At 40.5% G+C, this 14,796-nt stretch overlaps 1 protein-coding gene across 1 annotated transcript in view; it reads right to left on the reverse strand.

The window, feature by feature from the left end:
* The window catches only part of SHISA6 (shisa family member 6), a 526,490-nt gene that overhangs the window by 457,824 nt on the left and 53,870 nt on the right, over positions 1-14,796 (reverse strand). The gene's annotated exons all lie outside the window — the stretch shown is intronic.

Below are 14,796 nucleotides of genomic sequence, written 5' to 3' on the forward strand. Positions count from 1 at the left end.
AGCACTGATTAAACTCCAAGTTCCACACACTATGGTAGGTGTCTGGGGAGATAAAGGCAAAAAAGAAAGAAAAAAGAAGAAAAAGTCCCTGCCCTCCAGGAGTTTACATTAATTCTATCAAGGAAAATAACAGGCATGTATATACAAAATATATATACGATTAAATGCAAGGCACTTAAGTGGGGCAGACACTAATAAATAAACTTTAAAATATTATAATAAGTCAGTTATTTATCTGAACTTGCTCATTCAATTACTTTCCTGGCAAAGGCCAGGCCATGGTCCTGATTGTAGCTCGTTTAGAGTTCTCGGTACTTAGCCTCTGTCTCAGACAACTCCTATTCTTGCCCATTTCCTTTAAAAGTGGTATATTTTACAACATCTGCCTTCTCATACTTTGCTTACTTACCTTTCCTTTCTTCTTTCGTCATCACTCTAGGGTTGTTCTCTTCCTTCATCCTCCTCCATCCCCCAACCTTCCCTCTGGACCACATTATCTTATAAAACCTCTTTCACGGTTTGTGACCAATATTCCTGCTGTATAAAATAGCTCATACCTTAACCCATTTCCTCTGGCATATCCAAATTAATTAGGTGAGAATGAAAAAGACCAGTTTAGAATTAACATAATATTTATTAAATGCCCTGGGGAATGGGGAATGAAAATGGAGAGAGACAGAAGAGAAAGGTTATGATGCTGGCAGATGATATTGCTATTTTTTTCCTATTTTCTTCAGAAATTTCTTATTTTCTTTAGAAAATCATGTAAAGCAATTGTTTTGACCACATAAGTGATTGGGTGTTAGGGACTCGTGAGCAAGACAAAAATTTCTGACATACTTTCTTATAGGTCTTTCTTTATTGAGGAGTAGGAGAAAGAAAATATACACAGTGACAAAGTGTATGTTCCTTGAGTGCCAGAAAGTCACCATAGTGACAAAGACTCTGAATCACAGTCTAGGTAACTATAGCCATAGGGCCACACCACTCTCTCTTTAATCAGTCAACTATCCAGTATAACTCAGCATCTTAGGACATTGGGATACTTTCTTAAAACTTGTCAGAAAACATTCAACACATCCCCTCCTTCCTATCATTACTGTCACTAAAACAGGCATGCCAGAAATAATCCTTTATGTCTCATTCTATAATTAAAATGCTATTTCTTATGGAAGTGGCCTAACTTTACCACAGAACCAGAGGGATAATGTAGGGACTTGGTGTTCTAAAAAAAAAAGATTTGAACCTTGGATGTATTATGCTTCAGAGTGATAGGATATAGAACTGGAAGGGACCTTAGAGGTTATCTAATTAAACTATTTTACAATGGATGAAACTAAGGCACAGGTCACACAGGCAGTACGTAGTATAATTAGGGTTTGAACCCAAGTCCTCTGGGTCCAAATCCAGGTTTTGGATTTTTTGTTTGTTTGTTTGTACTACAATATGCTAAGTCTATTTCCCTATTTTGGATAGCTTCCCTCATGCTATATATAGGTTTTTATGACTCTCCTAAAAAGATGTGAACTTCCTCAGAATGGTTAGATCCCTCCTCCCAATCCCCACCAAAAAGAAAAAAAATAACTAGGCCCAAATTATGCATTTCAGCTTTCTGTGTAGAGCTAATTAATTGAATGTTATTACATCTTTATTTCCTTCTGTATTGTATTGCTGTAGATTCATGTCATTAAAGTTAGCAAATGAAGCTCCCAACATTCTGAGTTTCTCTTAACATCAAAGAGGGACATCTCATTATAAATTCTGGAGAGAATATTAGAGTGAATGGAGATTGAATACTGGGGAATGGTGATTCATAGTCTTCATTTCAGGAAAGAATAAGATTTGACCATTCATATTGTCTTCAAGTTCTCAGTCTTTTAAAATTTAGTGATATTTTTTATTTAATTTCCTAGTGTCTCCATCCCTCTCCTCTGTCCAAGAGACCACCCCTTCTAACAAACAAAAAGAAAAGCAAGCAAACAAGAAACAGAACAAATATAAGTCAACAAAACTAAAAATCACATTGAATCTGAGAGTGTATGCAGTAGTCTACACCCATAATCCCCTTCTCATCTTCAGAGACAACCTTGGTAATTATAATTACATAGTATTCAATTTCATTGTATTTTTCCACTTAAATTTTGTAGTCATTTTGAAAATGGTTTTCCTGGTTCTGCTTTCTGCACTGTAATTCAGTTCATTTAAGTCTTTCTGTGCTTTTCTGAGTAATATTCTATTACATTTGTTGTATTGGTAAGTACTCCAACACACACAGGGGTTCTTAGATCTGCATACATAAAAGGAAAGACAACTTTTGAGAAGTTAACAATCACTGTAATCAAGCACATATATCAATCCTTTAGTCAAGCACATATATCATTCACCTAATTCAGGGAAGTCAGCACCCTGAATCCCAAAGTAATCAACAGACATGGCTTCCTCTGTCTGATCATAATTCAACAGAGAGGTACAGCTATCTGATCAGTTACCAGAGAGGGAAGCATGACATCTGAGTTCTCAAAGCTGGGGGGCTCTTTAGCAGCTTCCCAGAGTTCTCATCTGGCCCTCAAACCTTCTTACCAAAATTAAGCCCCAAAATAAAACTGCACCTCAGAGTCTTTATACACTTTTTAGAGCTAGAGGGCATTACATCCCTTAAGAGCCAGTGCCTCATTAACAAAAGGCATAGATCTTCTTCCTAGGACAGATGATAGATGGGAAAGACCCTCTTCAGTCACATTCAAATAGAGGCATTATACAGGATTGTACTAAAACAAAAACAACAAAAGATCCTACTTTATTTGCCATTACACTTGTGTGGCACACTTTGTTTAGTCACCTCCAAATTGATGAACATCTAGCACTTTCGAATGTAAAATGTACCCTTGGAAAAAATATTATTTTATGGAGAACTCACATGGGGCAGGCAATCACATGGTGGTAAGCAGAAGTGATACAAGGACACTCTCAAGGTCTGTCTCAACAACTTTGGATTTGATTATACAACATGGCAGACACTGGCATAGGACCTCTCAGCATGGCATGCCCACATCAGTAAAGGTGCTGTGCTTTATAAGCAAAGCAGAATTGAGACAGCACAAAGGAAACGTAGGATGTGCAAATTTGGAGTAAGCATCCCAAACATTCACATGGACTATCTGTGCCCAACCTGTGGTAGAGTATTCCAAGCTCATAATGATGTGATTAGCCACAGTTGTACACACTGAAACTTCACTTTATCATGGTGATATCATTTTGGTCCTCTTTGGGAATGAAGGATAACAACCACCAACTAAAAAAAGTAGTGATGTGAATATTTTGGTGTACGTAGGAACTTTGTTCACATCTTTGATCTTCTTTGGGCACACGGCATTCTATGTGGTCTCCAAGTCAGAATATAGTGATTTCAATCACTTTTCCAAATTCTAAACTGAATACTAGAAGGGGAAGTAGTTAGCAACTTCATCAAAAGTGTACTTCAGGGGGGCGGAGCCAAGATGGCGGAGTAGAAAGATGCACATACACATAGCTCCGAACCCACAACCCACAGAACGGCTAGAGGGGACCAACCCATGGTGAATTCTGCACCCAGAGGCCACGGAATATTGGAGAGAGGGAGATTTCTGTTCCGGAGAGACTTGCAAACCTCTCGCGGGGGGTCCTTCGCGCTGTGGACTGGGCGCTGGGACTGGGAGCTGAGTGCAGCCCTGCAGCGGCCACGACACCGTGAGGAAAAGATCCGAGCGGGCTACGGAGACGGAATCTCCAGCAGCCACGCGGGTCCCTCCACCCACAGAGGGACCTGCAAACCTCTCGCAAAAGGTCCATCGCGCTGCAGACGCGGAGCCCAGCCTGGACCTGCGGTGGCCGCGGCTCCGAGAGGTACAGATCTGAGCAGGCTTTAGGGACGGGATCTCCAGCGGCGGCACAAGCCCCCTCACCCACAGGTGACGAGGGTCGGTGAGAGAGTCTCTTTGGCGGGTCAAGAGGGGAGTGGGGCGCCCCCATGATTCGGGCCCCCCCGGGAGATAGAAGCTGAGAGGCGGCTGCAGACAGGGGCTCCCCAAGCGGGCAGGAGCCTGGATCCATTGTGGAAGGTCTGTGCATAAACCCCCTGAGGGAACTGGGCCTGAGAGGCAGCCCTGCCCCGACCTGACCATCTGAACTTAATTCTCACACTGAATAGCAGCCCTGCCCCCGCCAAAAGCCCTAAGGCGGGAAGCAGCATTTGAATCTCAGTCCCCAAACGCTGGCTGGGAGGACCAGGAGGCGAGGGGGGCGTGAGGAGAATATTCAGAGGTCAAGCCACTGGCTGGGGAGAATGCCCAGAAAAGGGAAAAGAAATAAAACTATTGAAGGGTACTTTCTCGGAGAAAAGACACCTCCTCCCTTCCTTTCTGATGAGGAAGAACAATGCTTACCATCAGGCAAAGACACAGAAATCAAAGATTCTGTGTCCCAGCCCACCCAATGGGCTCAGGCCATGGAAGAACTCAAAAAGAATTTTGAAAGTCAAGTTGGAGAGGTAGAGGAAAAACTGGGAAGAGAAATGAGAGGGATGAAAGAGTAGCATGAAAGGCAGATCAGCTCCCTGCTAAAGGAGAACCAAAAAAATGTTGAAGAAATTAACACCTTGAAAACTAGCCTAACTCAATTGGCCAAAGAGGTTCAAAAGGCCAATGAGGAGAAGAATGCTTTCAAAAGCAGAATTAGCCAAATGGAAAAGGAGATTCAAAAGCTCACTGAAGAAAATAGATCTTTCAAAACTGGAATGGTACAGATGGATGCTAAGGACTTTATGAGAAAGACAGATATCACAGAACATAGCGTGAAGATTCGAAAAATGGAAGATAATGTGAAATATCTTATTGGAAAAGCAACTGACCTGGAAAATAGAATCAGGAGAGACAATGTAAAAATTCTGGGACGACCTGAAAACCATGATCAAGAGAAGAGCCTAGACATCATCTTCCATGAAATTATCAAGGAAAACTGCCCTGAGATTCTAGAACCAGAGGGCAATATAAATATTCAAGGAATCTGCAGAACACCGCATGAAAGAGATCCAAAAAGAGAAACTCCTAGGAACATTGTGGCCAAATTCCAGAACTCCCAGGTGAAAGAGAAAATATTGCAAGCAGCTAGAAAGAAACAATTCAAGTATTGTGGAAATACAATCAGGATAACACAAGATCTAGCAGCCTCTACATTAAGGGATCGAAAGGAATGGAATAGGATATTCCAGAAGTCAAAGGAACTAGGACTAAAACCAAGAATCACCTACCCAGCAAAACTGAGTATAATACTTCAGGAGAAAAAATGGTCTTTCAATGAAATAGAGGATTTTCAAATTTTCTTGATGAAAAGACCAGAGCTGAAAAGAAAATTTGACTTTCTAACACAAGAATGAAGAGAACCATGAAAAGGTGAACAGCAAAGAGAAGTCATAAGGGACTTACTAAAGTTGAACTGTTTACATTCCTACATGGAAAGACAATATTTGTAACTCTTGAAACATTTCAGTATCTGGGTACTGGGTGGGAGTACACACACACACACACATGCACACACGCACACATACATAGAGACAGAGTGCACAGAGTGAATTGAAGAGGATGGGATCATATCTTAAAAAAAAAAAATGAAATCAAGCAGTGAGAGAGAAATATTGGGAGGAGAAAGGGAGAAGTTGAATGGGGCAAATTATCTCTCATAAAAGAGGCAAGCAAAAGACTTATTAGTGGAGGGATAAACAGGGGAGGCAAGAGAAAAACATGAGGTCTACTCTTATCACATTCCACTAAAGGAAAGAATAAAATGCACACTCATTTTGATAGGAAAACCTATCTCATAATACAGGAGAGTCGGGGACAGGGGCACAAGCAGGGTGGGGGGGAGGATGGAGGGGAGGGCATGGGGAGGAGAATGCAATCCAAGGTCGACACTCATGGGGAGGGAAAGGATCATAAGAGAATAGAAGTAATGGGGGTCAGGATAGGATGGAGGGAAATATAATTAGTCCTATACAACACAACTAGTACGGAAATCTTTTGCAAAACTACACAGATTTGGCCTATATTGAATTGCTTGCCTTCCAAAGGGAAGGGGTGGGGAGGGAGGGAGCTAAAAAAGTTGGAACTCAAAGTGTTAGGATCAAATGTAATGTTCTTACCACTGGGAAATAAGAAATACAGGTTAAGGGGTCAAGAAAGCTATCTGGCCCTACAGGACAAAAGAGAAGACGGAGACAAGGGCAGAGAGGGAGGATAGAAGAGAGAGCAGATTGGTCACAGGGGCAATTAGAATGCTTGGGTTTGGGGGGGGGAGGGGATAAAAGGGGAGAAAATTTGTAACCCAAAATGTTGTGAAAATAAATGTTAAAAGTTAAATAAAAAAAAATAAAAAATAAAAGTCAAAAGTGTACTTCACTGGCCTTTCTCATCAGACAGCAAGAGGAGTTGGTGACCCTCATGTTCAATCGAAGACAGAACCAAAGGGCATGAGAGCTGAAAGAACTCTTAGAGTTATTCTAGTCTAACACCCCCTTTTTTAAAGAGAAGCCTTGGAGACCCAGAGAGGGAAATGACTTGTCCACTATCACACATCAAGTTAGACGCAGAGCAGAATCCAGGACATTTTCTTTTATTCAAAAGTGACATTCAAATATTTTGCCTTTAATGCCAGTTCTACTCTGATTTGTTGTGGTAATTCAGTGAGATTTTAAGTATGCTTACATCAGGTATCTCTCCAGAGGTCAGATGGGACAGATATTTTGTGCAAGCTTCCTCTCTTACAGGGCCAAGAGAAAAATATGAAAATATGAAGTTGGTATATAAAGGTCACTAACTTATAAGACTGTTGGCCTAATTCTTTCCTCTTCAAAAGGTTCTGCACTTCACAAGCAGCTTAACAGGAAAAAAAAAAACCCAGCACTTAATTCTTATACCCATCTAGTCACTTGCTCAAAATACAGTCTATCTGTTTCCCTGAACTTGAGGCACACAATCTTGGTACCAGCACTGGCAATGGCCATCCAGAATGGGTACACAAAAGTGGAATGAGGCATTGAATCTGAGCAACATGTAAACAGTCAACCCTAAGGCCAAAAAGATATCCAGTTATGACCACAATGTCAACTGGTTATGGCAAGGTTACAGTTAAGTTGGCAGCTACTCAACAGCAACTCCTTATTAGGTACCTAGGTTATCATAAATTTGTCTTTCCAAGTAGGTTTCATTTCCTTAGGAATTAACCCAGGGTCTTTCCTTTCTTAACTCATTTCCCCATATTTCCTCTCTGTCTTGAATATCTAGCCATTTGCTGACACTCTCTCATCCCTGAACCCAAGATGGACAATGGGTCTCCTGATTTCTTCTTACATTACCCTGCCTCTCCCCTTAAGATACCTACTCCATTGATAACAGTGAGTGGTCTGCATGCTTCTTTTCCAATCTCTGAGCCATCTTCTTCCACCAATGGATAAGTAAGTACGCCAACCTATTCCTGCCTAGACTGCCAATGACACTCATTTGACACTTTTCAGATGTTGTCTTCTATCTTTTTTCATGCATATGTTCTATCCATTCATCTAAACTGTAAACCCCTGGAGGCTAAACATATGTATCATTCTATATCTCCCATGGATATAGCACAAAACCTAACCAGTCAATTCTCAGTAAATTCTTGGTGATTCTTTAGAGCTTATGTAAAATGTCTATTAAACTGCCATATGAAATATTTATATTCACCAATCTTTCACATGGATACCAAAATGATATTTTTAAAGCATAGGTTGGATGATGTCCAAGCACAAGAAGCTCCAGTGGCTAACTATTGCTTCTACAACCAAATACAATCTCCCCTGTTTACCCTTTAAAGACTTTCATGATCTGGTGCCAGCTTATACTTCCAGTCTTATTACACATAACCCCTCTTCCTATACTACATAGTCAGTTCAGTCAGGCTACCCTTCCTCCCATAGCACACTCAGTCTCCAATCTACTTTTTTTAGTTGGTGGTTGTTATCCTTCATTCCCAAAGAGGACCAAAATGATATCACTATGATAAAGTGAAGTTTCAGTGTGTACAACTGTGGCTAATCAGATCAGTACGAGCTTGGAATACTCTACCACAGGTTGGGCACAGATAGTCCATGTGAGTGTTTGGGATGGTTACTCCAAATTTGCACACCGCTCCCCATGCCAAGAATGGTTTTTCTCCTTTCTCTGCCTCTTAGAATCCATATCAAACTGAAGATCTACAGAGCTGTTGTGCTGACTTCATTGTTGTATGCTGTGAAACCTGGACAGTATGCCAGCACCATGCTAGGAAACTGAATCGCTTCCATTTCAATTATCTTAGGAAGATTCTGAAGATCACCTGGCAGGAGATACGAGACACTGAGGTCCTTACTTGAACTAAACTGCAAAGCATTCAAACTCTGCTTCAGAGAGCACAAATTCAATGGGTTGGCCACGTTGTCTGGATGCAAAACATACATTTCCCAAAAAGTGTATGGAAAACTAACAAAGGGCAAGTGTTCACATGGTGGTCAGAAGAAACAATACAAGGACACTCTCGAAGTCTCTCTCAAGAACTTTGGAATAGATTATGTGACTTGGGAGACACTGGCACAGGGATGTTCAGCATGGCATGCCCACCTCAGAGAAGGTGCTGTGTTCTATGGGCAAAGTAAACTGAAATAGCTCAAAGGAAATGCATAATGCACAAATTTAGAGTATCCTCCCCGAATATTCACATGGACTATTTGTGCTTGACCTGTGGTAGAGTATTTCAAGCTTGTATTGGTCTAATTAGCAACAGTCAGACCTATTGAAACTTGGTTCTAAACATAGTGATGTCATTTTGTTCCCCTTCAAGAACTAAGGACAATGAGGGGAAGAGCCAAGATGTCAGAGTAGAAAGACAGACCTGCTCTAGCTCTCCCCCATAACCCATAAAATACCTGTAAAAATGACTCTAAACAAATTCAAGAGCAGCAGAAGCCACAACAAGGCAGAGTGAAAGAGATTTCCAGCCCAAGATAGCCTGGAAGGTTGACAGGAAAGGTCTATCACATCAAGTTCAAAGAGGAGCACAGCCCAGCCTTGGCACGTAGCACAGCACGAACAGGATTGGAGCAGGCTTCAGGACATGGAAGCATGGGTAACAGCTGTATTTCCCAAATTTCTCAACCCACAAATGCCAAAGACAGCTTAAAAGGTCGATAAGAAAGTTCTTTCACCTGGATGAGAGGAGAGTGTGATCTGACCCCAGTCTTAGCGTGGCAACAGGGTGGCAACAGCTTCCACTTTTGGAGCCCTCTGCCTAAAGACTCTGGGGGAATCAAGAAGCTGATCTTGGTCTCAGTCTTGAGTGGTAGTCCTGCAGTGAGAAGGAGCGCTGGCATGGTAGAGCTAGTGATGGCAGTGGACAAGGAATCCTACTCACAGATCCTGGGCAGAAAAGGGTGCTTGTGGTTGCTCACAGACCTGAGCTCAGTCCAGGAGAGAAGTAAACTCCTCTTCCTTGATTGTGCCCCCTTGGAGGAACAGAGAACTTACAGTTCCCTAGAGTATATTCTCTACTTTACAAAGGATTTAAAAATTGGCTGGGAAAAGGCCCAAAAAAGGGGGAAAAATAGACTATAGAAGGTTACTTTCCTGGGGAAAAGGTATTTTCTTCCATCCTTTCAGATGAGGAAGAACAAAACATACCATCAGAGGAAGACAAGGCACCTACATCCAAAACCTCCAAAAAAATGTATAATGTTCTCAGGTCATGAAAGAACTCAAAAAGGATTTTGAAAATCAAGTAAGAGAGATGGAGGAAAAATTGAGAAGAGAAATGAGAGCAATGCAAGAAAATCATGAAAAGTGAGTCAACAGCTTGCTAAAGGAAAAGAAAATAATACCTTTAAAAATACATTAACCCAAATGGCAAAAGAGATCCAAAAAGCCAATGAGGAGAAGAATGCTTTAAAAAGCAGAATTAGCCAAAAGGAAAAGGAGGTTCAAAAGCTCACTGAAGAAAATAGTTCTTTAAAAATTAGAATGAAGCAAATGGAAGCTGATGACTTTATGAGAAACCAAGAAATTATAAAACAAAACAAAAAGAATGAAAAAATAGAAGACAATATGAAATATCTCATCGGAAAAATAACTGACCTAGAAAATAGATCCAGGGGAGATAATTTGAAAATTATTGGTCTACTTGAAAATCATGATAAAAAAAGAAAGCCTAAATGTCATCTTCCAAGAAATTATCAAGGAAAACTGCCCTGATATTCTAGAGCCAGAAGGTAAAATAGAAATGAAAAGAATTAACTGATCACTTTCTGAAAGAGATCCCAAAAGGAAAACTGCTAGGAATACTGTAGCCAAATTTCAAAGTTCCCAGGTCAAGTAGAAAATATTGCAACCTGCCAGAAAGAAGCAATTCAAGTATTGTGGAAAAACAATCAGGATAACACCAGATTTAGCATCTTCTACACTAAAGGATCAAAAGGCTTGGAATATTATAATCCAGAGGTCAAAGGAGATAGGATTAAAACCAAGAATCACCTTCCTAGCAATACTGAGTATAATACTCCAGGGGAAAAAATGGAATTTCAATGAAATAGAGGACTTCTAGCATTCTTGTTGAAAAGACTATAGGTGAATATAAAATTGGACTTTCAAACACAAGAATCAAGAGAAACATGAAAAGGTAAACAGGAAACAGAAGCCTTAAGGAACTCATTAAAGTTGAACTGTTTGAATTCCTACATGGAAAGCTATTATTTGTAACTTATGAGACCTTTTTCAGTATTAGGGTAGTTAGAGGGAATATATATATATATATATATATATATATATATATATATATATATATATATATATATATATATATATATATACATATGTATATACATACATATGTATATATATACATATATATGGGTAAGTTTGTATGTGTATATTGTATATGTGTAGGTATGCATATGTACATGGGTGTATGTGTGTAGATATATGCGCATATATACATACATACATACATATACAGAGGGCACAGGATGAGCTGAATATGAAGGAAGAATACCTAAAAAAATAAAATTTACTGTTGAGTGGAATGTACTAGGGGTAAGAGAAAGGGAAAGGTAAAATGCAGCAAATCATCTCACATAAAAGAGCGAAGAAAGATTTTACAATAGAGGGGAAAGGGGAGAGATGAAAGGAAATTATTAAGCCTTACTCTCATGGGATTTGACTTAAGGAGGAAATAACACACACTCAGTTGGATATGGAAATCTATTTTACTCTGCAATAAGGCAAGGGGAAAGGGGATAAGAGAGGGAAGATAATAGAAGGGACAGTAAATTGGGGTAAGGGATAATCAGAAGAAAACACTATGATGGTAGGACAGGTCAAGAGAGAGAATGGAATAAATGAAGGGCAGGATAGGACAGGGAAATGTGGTTAGTCTTTTACAACATAAATATTATGGAAGTGCTTTGCATTGTTACACATGTATGACTTACATTGAAGCTTGTTCTCTCAATGAGGGTGGGTGGGGAGGGAGGGAGAGAATATGGAACTCAAAACTTTAAGAATGAATGTTAAAAATTGTTTTAGCATACAACTGGAAATTAAACTACACAGGCAATGGAGTATAGAAATCTATTTTGCCCTACAGGAAAATAGAAGGGTAGGGGGATAGAAGAAGAGTGGGTAATAGAAGGGAGGACAGACTGGAGGAAGGAGTGGATGGGCTGCATGCTGCCCTGGGGTGGAGAGTGGAAAGAGATAGGGAGAAAAGTTTGAATTCAAATTCTTGTGGAAATAAATGTTAAGAATTGAAAAATAAATAAATTGCATATCAAATTTAAAAAGAAAAGAGGAAAGGACAACAACCACCATAAGAATCCATAGCTTCCTTCAAAGGTTAGTACCAGTGCCACCAATATATAAAATGTTTCTTAATGATCTCTTTACGTGCATTATATCTCATTTGCTCTTTACAATAGCACTATGAGGGTTGTTGCTTTTTGTCCTTCATTCTTGAAGAGAACTAAGGAGATGAAGCCACAATATGCAAATGTAACAGTTTTAAATAAGGGAGAACTGTACAAAGTCACCAGCCTCACTTTCTCCTCCAGAGTCATCTGGGTCCAGTGGTCAGATATAGATCAAGCTGACTGGAGATGGCTCTGGAAGCAGTGTGAGATCTTGGCCTTTTTAAGCTAAGGTTTTTAATCAGATTTCAGTTTGACTGAGTCAATGCCTATTCAGTGACTGTCTAGGTAAGAAAGAAGGAGGAGCATGGCATCTTTATCTAGTCCCCCCAAAATATATCAATCTGGGAAGTAAACATCCTCAGGGTTTCTCCAGATATGGAGGATAGTAAGTGCAAAGATACAAAGAAAAGAACTGGAGTGTGTGTGAGGAATAGTAAAAAGGCAGAGTATGAGAATGCATAACTTGGAACTAGGTTGTAAAGAGTTTTAATAGTCAAAGAGAGGAGTTTATATTTGATACTAAAGAGAACAAAAATCATTGGATTTTATTAAATAGTGGAATAACAATTTTAGATATAAGTTTTAGGAAAGACCAGTTAAAGGATATATTACAATTGCCCAACTCAGATCTGACAAGGCCCTGAGCTATGCTAATGGTTGTGAATATAAAGAGGAAGGAGGAGAAGGGAGAAGTAAAAGATGTCATAGAGTTTGAAACAAATAAAAATATCTGATAGGATGTGTGAGATGAAGAACAGTGAGCAGTTGAAGTTAATGCCAGGGTTGGGAACCTTGGAAAGATGGTGGTACACTCAAATTCAATGTGACCAATAAGATAAGCCACTTTCTTTGATCTTCTGACTCCTGAAATCTCTCCAAAATAGGGATTAGGTACAAGTGATAAAGCAATTTCAGCTGTTTCCATGGATATAAGGCAGAAAGAAACCTAAAAAGATAACAATGCATAGAACTAACACAGAGAAGGCTAGTCCCTAATCCCTAACATGCTCACTCAGCACCCCCTCCAACACAAGCCACCACATTCTATCAGGAAGGTACAAGCCAAGAGCAGAGCTATACCACCACCACTACAAATTCCCCCACCCTCTTCCCACACACGAACACTCAAATGCACTGCAGAAAAGCAAGAGCCAAAAGCTTGATCTGCTTGGGATAGCAGCATGAAAGTGATCTGTGCTGCCACATTGCTCAATCAGTGAATTAGGGAACACAGTGAACTAGGGCAAGACACCGGTATGTCTATGTCCATGCCAGGTCTGAAACAAAGGGTACTGAGTCAGCATTCAGCAATGGACAGTTCTGTCTCCCAACAAGTTACTCAGGGCAGAACTGAGCCTGGTAAAACATAAGTTGCCAGTGTGGGAAGATACCAAGAAAGATTTGAAGGGGAAAACTGAAATTAACAAAATTACTCAGGGGGAAAAAAGTGAAATTACCAAAGATCTTAGGAAGAAAAAAAACCAAGAAATGGGTAGATGATTGGATTCAGAGAGAAACTATTAATGGTTAATGGTGTCAACATGGCAGGAGACTTCAGTGAAATAACCTGTGGATCTCTAATTGGCTCTGTGTGGTTTAATATTGTTATCAATGACTTGGATGTAAGGTATAGAGATATAAAGATTAGAAGGATAACTAGTCCCCTAGATGAAAGAATAAGGATCCAAAAAAATCTTGATAAACTAGTCTAGAGCAGTGGTATCAAGCTCAAACAGAAAGGATCTCTACTCTCTGCATACTGACTTAGAAAACCACAAATTTAACATTATCTATCCTGTATTGTAATTTTACCTATTTTGTTAAATATTTATCAATTACATTTTAATCTCATTTGGGACAGTTGGAAGATTTGCTGGCAGTAGGGATCACAAGTTTGACATTATGGGTTAGATTACTGTGTCAAACTTAATAAAATGAAATTCAACATGGATAAATTTAAAATCTTGAACTTAGATACAGAATATCAATTCTACACACATGATATGGGGAAAACATGGATAGGTCACAGTTATTTTGAAAAGGATCTGGGGTTTTAGTCTACTACTAGTCCAAAAGCAGTTAGCAGTGTGATCTAATAACTAAAAATAATCATATAATTTGGGCTGAATTGTGAGGGACTTAGCTTCCAGGAAGAGGGAATGTCATATTCCCATTACACTTTGTCGGGGCGGAGCCAAGATGGCGGAGTAGAAACACACAAATATGCTACCTCAGAACCCAGAGCCCATGAAATATCCGTAGTAAAGAGCCGCCAATAAATTCGGGAGCAGGAGAAGCCACATAATAGTGGAGCAGATAAGATTTCTGTTCCAGAGGGACCTGCAAACCTCTTGCAAAAGGTCCGTCGTGCTGCGGACACGGAGCCCAGCCCAGCCCTGCACCGGCCCCGGCAACGAGAGGAACAGATCCAAGCAGACTTCAGGGACGGGATCTCCAGTGGCCGTGCGGGTCCCTCCACCCACAGGTGACGGGGGTCGGTGAGAAGGTCTCTTTGGTGGGTCGAGAGGGGAGTGGGGTGCCCCCATACTCAGGCCCCCTCGGAAGGCAACAGCGGAGGCAGGAGCAGACCGGGGCTCCCCAAGCAGGCAGGAGCCCAGATCTATTGTTGAAGGTCTCTGCATAAACCCCCTGAGGGAACTGAGCCCGTGAGGCGCCCTGCCCCCACCTGAGCACCTAAACTTAATTTCATACTGAACAGCAGCCCTGCCCCCACCCAAAGCACTGAGGCTGGGAAGCAGCATTTGATTCTCAGACCCCAAGCTCGGGCTGGGAGGATCCGG

This window comes from Notamacropus eugenii, chromosome 2 (genome assembly GCF_028372415.1).
Source record: "Notamacropus eugenii isolate mMacEug1 chromosome 2, mMacEug1.pri_v2, whole genome shotgun sequence".
In the NCBI taxonomy this organism is placed as follows: domain Eukaryota; kingdom Metazoa; phylum Chordata; class Mammalia; order Diprotodontia; family Macropodidae; genus Notamacropus; species Notamacropus eugenii.